Source organism: Apodemus sylvaticus, chromosome 1 (genome assembly GCF_947179515.1).
Source record: "Apodemus sylvaticus chromosome 1, mApoSyl1.1, whole genome shotgun sequence".
Classification (NCBI taxonomy): domain Eukaryota; kingdom Metazoa; phylum Chordata; class Mammalia; order Rodentia; family Muridae; genus Apodemus; species Apodemus sylvaticus.
The window spans coordinates 196,742,303-196,749,330 of NC_067472.1; positions in this window are offsets into that span (position 1 = coordinate 196,742,303).

Here is a 7,028-nt window from a genome sequence, read left to right on the forward strand (position 1 = left end):
TGCTAGCCCAGACTACTATACCCACCAAAACTCTTATCACCATATATGGAAAAACTAAGATATTCCATGATAAAACAAAATTTGCCCAATATCTTTCCACAAATCCAGCCCTACAAAGGATAATATAAAATGCCAGCACAAGGAGGGAAACTACACCTTAGAAAAAGGAAGTAATAATCTTTCAACACATCCAAAAGAGGAGAAGCACTCAAACATAAAAATTACATCAAAAATGACCGGGAGCAACAATCACTTTTCCTTAATATCTCTTAATCTCAATGAACATAATTTACCAATAAAAACATAGACTAACAGACTGGATATGAAAACAGGATCCAGCATTTTGCTACATAGAAATCTACCTCAGTGACAAAGACAGGCACTCCAAGCAACAGGACCACATATGTAGGGACCTTGGTCAGACCTATACAAACTGCCTGATTGTTGCTTCCATCTCTGTAAATCTCTGTAAGCCTAGCTTATTTGATCCGGCGGGCTGTGTTTTCTTGGTATTTTCAACTGCTCTAACTACTGCAGACTTTTACCCGTTCTGTGGCGCTTCCGTGGCTCTGCCTATATTTCTGCCTATGTGCCTCTGATTTAGGTCTCATTGGTTGCTGAATGGCAAGCATCAGATTAAAATTGGGCTAGCCAGTTCTCCAGGAGTATAACAATGAGCATAGCATAGTTATGCAAGGTTCCCATTGACAAACATAACAGAGTATCATTGATAGTGTCAGGGGTTGGTTCTTGCCCATAGGATGGTTTACAATTTGTGCTGGCAATTAATTGGAAATTGCCTCAGTTTCTCCTTCATCTTTGTCTAGGCAGTGTTTCCCATTAATAAATATATCCATTTTATGTTCTCAACACTACCTACCTCTCAACATTACCTGACAGTCACTACTCTATTCCCTTTCTCTCATAGGGTTTCCCCATGGGTCTACCTTGAACCTAATGCATCAAGTCTCTGCAGGATCAGGTGCATCCTCTCCTTTTGAGGCCACTCAAGGCAGCCTAGGTAGAAGAATGGCTCCAGAGACAGCCATTAGCTTCCAATCTAGTTATTGGGGGACCCACATGAAGACTGAGGTGCACATCTGCTAAATATATTATGGGGGCCTAAGTTCAAGCCATGTGTGTGTGTGTGTGTGTGTGTGTGTGTGTGTGTGTTGTCTTTTGTTGGCTACTGAGTCTGTGAGAGCTCCCAAGAGGGCTGGTCCCCAGGTTTTTCCATTCTTCTCCAACATCCACTCTGCTGATTTTATAGGTGTGTGCCAAATGAGTCTGTTACTCTCAGTTTCTTTTCCTAACTAATGTGCAGTTAATTTTTCTTTAAATAAAAGTACTTTCTTTTCTTTATTCGATATATTTTCATTTACATTTCAAATGATTTCCTCTTTTCTAGACACCCAAACCCCGAAAGTCCCGTCAGCCTCCTTCCCTCCCCCTGTTCTCCCCCCCACCCCTCCCCATTTCCCTGTTCTTGTTTTGTGCTATAATGCTTGACTGAGTCTTTCCAGAACTGGGGGCCACTCCTCTGTTCTTCTTGTACCTCATTTGATGTGTGGATTATGTTTTTGGTATTCCAGTTTTCTAGGTTAATATCCACTTATTAGTGAGTGCATACCATGATTCATTTTTTGAGTCTGGGTTACCTCACTTAATATGATGTTCTCCAGCTCCATCCATTTGCCTAAGAATTTCATGAATTCATTGTTTCTAATGGCTGAATAGTACTCCACTGTGTATATATACCACATTTTTTTGCATCCACTCTTCTGTTGAGGGATACCTGGGTTCTTTCCAGCTTCTGGCAATTATAAATAGGGCTGCTATGAACATAGTGGAACATGTATCCTTATTACATGCTGGGGAAATCTTCTGGGTATATGCCCAGGAGTGGTATAGCAGGATCTTCTGGAAGTGAGGTGCCCAGTTTTCTGAGGAACTGCCAGACTGATTTCTAGAGTGGTTGTACCAATTTGCAACTCCACAAGCAGTGGAGGAGTGTTCCTCTTTCTCCACATCCTCGCCTACATCTGCTTCTCCTGAATTTTTAATCTTAGCCATTCTTACTGGTGTAAGGTGAAATCTCAGGGTTGTTTTGATTTGCATTTATAAAAGTGCTTTCTTGAGTACAGTTTGATCTGTCTCTTTTATTTGAGACAGTTTTTTATTCTGTAACAGCCATGGTAGTCCTGTGACTTGCTCTGTAGTCAAGGCTGGTCTGGAACTCACAGAGATCTACCTGCTTTGGTGTTCCAAGTGTTGGGCTTAAGGAGTGCACCACCATATCTAACTTGAATTTAATTGAATGTGATCTCTTCTACTACATACCATTGCAAAATATCAAAACTCTTAGCATTATGGAACTAGAGCTGGATTTAACTGAGGGTTACTTATTGTGGAGATGGAGTGATGGCTCAGTGAGTCAGAGCAATAGTTGCTTCATCAGGAAAGCCTGGTTTAGTTCCCAACCTCCACTATGTGGCTCAGAACCATCCATTGGGAATTGTATTCCTTTGGAGTCTTAGCCCTCCTTCTGTCTGTAGGGTTCCAGGCATGCTTGCACATTACTGACACATGTTCATGTATACACCTACATTTACAACAAAAGAAAAGATTGCTTGTTGATCTTGATTCTTGAAATTTGGTTCCTAATTGGTCTGGAATCCCATATATGCTATAACTCCAGACGCAGGGGCTCTGAATCCCTTTTTGAGGCACAGGGACCGCACACATGAGACATGAACACTCACAGAAAACTGAACAAAATGCAAATGAACTTGTAGAAAATGAATTAAGTTGGGTGTGGTAGGGCTCACTTTTGTTGTTGTTTTTTGAGACAGTTTTTCTCTGTGTAGCTCTGGCTTCCCTGGAACTCAGTCTTTAGACCAGACTGGCCTGGAACTGAGAAATCTGCCTGCCTCTGCCTTCCAAGTTTTGGGAATAAAGGAGTGCACCACCCCCGTCAGGCTGGAAGGGCTCACTTTTAATGCCATGAATTGTGATGGAAGGATTCTATTCTCCAGGGCATCCTGTTCTTTGTTCCCAAAGCCTGTTTAGAAAAATTAATCCAGGAGTGGTGTTACATGCCTTTATGGTCAGTATTTGGAGGCAGAGTCAAACTCTGAGTGAGTTTGAGACTATTCCAGAATATCCAGTGATATGAAGAGTGATGATGTCACCCAAAATAAATATTCATTAGGTAGTATTAAATCAGATTGAAGGTAAAATAGTGTTAATTATTTTCTGAAAGGAATTTTTATAATTACTTTTGGCAGAACAGCGAGTACAATGACAGTTGTTTTGTTTTTCCATTACAAAGATTTATTCATCTTATTTTATTTTGGATTTTTTTGTTTTGTTTTTGGAGACAGGGTTTCTCTGTGTAACACTGGCTGTCCTGGCAATCAATCTGTAGACCAGGCTGGCCTTGAATTAAGAAATCTCTCTGCCTCTGGCTCCCAAGTGCTGGGATTGAAGGCATGTGCCACCACCTCCTGGCATTATTTTTGATTTCTTAACATAGGGCCTTTGTACGTAGTTCTAACTCTCTTGCTGAGTTTTCTGAGGCCACCCTGGTTTGCAGGGTAGGTTCCAGAACTGCCGGGGCTACACAGAGAAACCCTGTCACAAACAAACAAACAAACAAACAAACAAACAAACAAGTAGTCCATAATCATAATCTTTCTTATAAATCCAAAGTGTCCAAGTCCTTCCCTTAATCCAGCCTTCTCTAACATTTTTTCCAGACACTGGAATTGGGTTACAGAGAAAACTAACCAAGGATGCTACTCCTTTCCAGGATCCAGACAGCACAGCTTTGGCACAACTAAAACCCTGAAGAAACAATGTGCATTGCCGGTATAACTAGAACTAGATAGGCCAGAATCTGTTGAAATCCTAGCTACTGTAATTAAATCTCTTTGGGGCTTCCAATAAATATTCCTTGTGGTCTCACATTTCCAAACAGCATAGAAAAAAATCTTCTGCACCTCCCCAACTATGACCATGGGATCTAGTCCTGCCATCTCAAGGACACATGTGAAAAGAACAAATGCTTAAATGGTCTCTAAGCACTGGATGTCTACATCCCACCTTTCAGATAAAACCTTCACATGACCAAGGATTTTGGGAGCAGGACTCTTTTCCATCATACTCAAGTGAACCTCCAAGGGGTAATTCCTTAGTTAAGTGCCTAAACTGGGAGCTGACAAAGATCCAAACAAGATCAAGCCTCCTGGTGTAAGGAGGCTGGCTTTGAGAATTGATAGAAAACACCTGCTATCCAGTAAGGGCGAAGACTACACTTCAGGTTAATTTAGATGGCTCATAGGGATTCTGAGATGCCTTCATCATTAGTATCACAATCATTAGAAGGCTCAGGATCTGTGTACACTTTGCGAAACAATCTTTTCAGTAGTCATTGATCTCCAATTCCTTTATGTGAAAAAAACACAAACAGGATCTCATTCCCGTATTAAAACAGGGTTGGGACCATTCCAAAGTATTAGTTAAAGGATCTCAACATTTAACCATGGCATATGAGCTGGAAGTGTCTGGATGCCAGCGGTGATCTACTGCAGACTGACCTTTACCATCAGTTTACAAAAAATTAAAACAAATAATGCAAAAGTGAGATGTCATTTTGGTGACCTTGGAGGTTAAAACTCCCCCTTTTTGTTTTCTATCGCTAATTTTTCAGATACATTCACCAATTCCTTGTCTCATTGGATCATGAGGAATTTCAGTTTTATGTTCAATTCCAAATTCCTTGCAAATTTGTTCAAAGCTGTTTCCAGTATAAGCAGGCCCATTATCTGTCTTGCTAACTTTAGGCAGTCCCTTAGCAGTAAAAGCCTGTAAACAATGAATAATAACATTTCTACAAGGTTCTCCTCTTAAAGCAGTTGCAACTAGAAATCCTGAAAAGCTGTCAATAGTCATATGTGCTAAGAGAAAAACTCATATAGTTAAGTGCCTCCAACAAGGAAATGGAGAGAGCTTACATTAGCAACTTGACAGAACATCTGAAAGCTCTACAACCAAATGAAACAAATACATCCAAGAGGAATACACGGCAGGGAATAAAAAAAATTCAAGGCCAAAATCAACCAAATAGAAACAAAAAAAAATTATACAAAGAATCAACAAAACCAGGAGTTGGTTCTTTGATAAAATCAACAAGATAAATAAACACTTAGCAGACTAACTAGAAGGAATAGAGGAACCACGCAAATTAATAAAATCGTTAATGAAAAGGGAGATATAACAACAGAAAATGCAGAAATTCCAAATATCATCAGATCCTACTACAAAAGCTTATACTCATCAAAATTGGAAAATCTGGACGAAATGGACAATTTTGTAGACACATGCCAGGTGCCAATGTTAAAAGCTGATCAGATAAACCATCAAAATAGTCCCATAACACCTGAGGAAATAGAGTCAGTTATTAACAGTCTTCCCAAAACACCACCATCACCACCACCACCACCACCAAAAACAACAACAACAACAACAACAAAAGCACAGGACCAGATGTGTTTGTAGGGAATTCTATCAGAGCTTCAAAGAAGACCTACTACGGATACTTTTCAAATTATTCCACAAATCAGAAACCCGAGGTATACTTCACAATTCATTATATGAAGCCACAGTAATGCTTATACATAAACCAAACAAAGAGCAAACAAGGAAAGAGAATTCCAGACCAATTTCCCTTGAGAATATTGATGCAAAACTACTCAATAAAATTCTTGCTGACCGAATCCAAGAACGCATCAAAACAGCAATTCACCTGGATCAAATAGGCTTCATCCCAGCGTTGCAGGGGTGGGTTCAATATATGGAAATCTTTCAATGTAATCCACTACATAAACAAACTCAGAAAAAAAAAACTCCACAATATCATTTAGTTAGACGGTGAGAAAGCATTTGACAAAATTTACTATCCCTTCATGTTAAAAGTCTTGGAATGATCAGGAATTCAAGTCCTATACCAAAACATAATAAAAGCAATATACAGCAAACCAGAAGCCAACATCAAACTAAATGGAGAAAATCTGAAGTAATCCCACTAAAATTATGGTCCAGAAAATGTTGCCCACTCTCTCCCTATTTATTCAATATAGTACTTGAAGATCTTGCTAGAGCATTTAGAGAACAAAAGGAGGTACAGTGTTACAAACTGAAAGGAGGTAGTCAAAACATCACTATTTGCAGATGATATGATAGTATACTTATGCAACCCAATAAAACAACACGAGAGAACTCCTACAACTGATAAACAATTTCTGCAAAGTCGCTGGATATAAAATTAACTCAGTCAAATCAGTAGCCTTCCTCTACTCAAAGGATAAACAAGCTGAGAAAGAAAATAGGGAAATGACACCCTTTACCATAGTCACAAATAACATTACATATCTTTGTGTGACTCTAAGATTGCAAGTGAAAAAATTATATGACAAGATTTTCAAGTCTCTGAAGAAAGAAATTGAAGCAGATCTCAGAAGATGGAAAGATCTCTCTCATGATCATGGATTGGCAGAATTAATGTAGTAAAAATGGCCACCTTGCCAAAAGCAAACTACAGATTCAATGCAATCTCAGTTAAAACTATATAACCAAGACATGCAGAACATATTTATACCTTAAAAACCAGACAGAAACAAAAGTAAGATGGCTACACACATTAAATTATTTAAACCAGACCAAAGGCCTGGTGTGGAAGGCATTCTCTTGGAGACATGGGATGAGGAATGTGATGAAAAATTGTGGGAGGGAGGTCTGGGAGGAAAGTAACAGCTGAACGGTGAAGTAATAAAAGTAAAATATAAAATGTAAAGAAATAAAGGATTACAAACCAAAAAATTTAAATTCATGGGTTCTATAAGATGAGGCTACACCTGGTGTAGCATCAAAGGGTGGGAGAGAATAATGGATTTGAATATTGCAAGTGGGAGGAGCCAAAGGGTGGGAGGGGCTTTGAAATCCAGGTTTGGAGAGATATATGAGGGCAG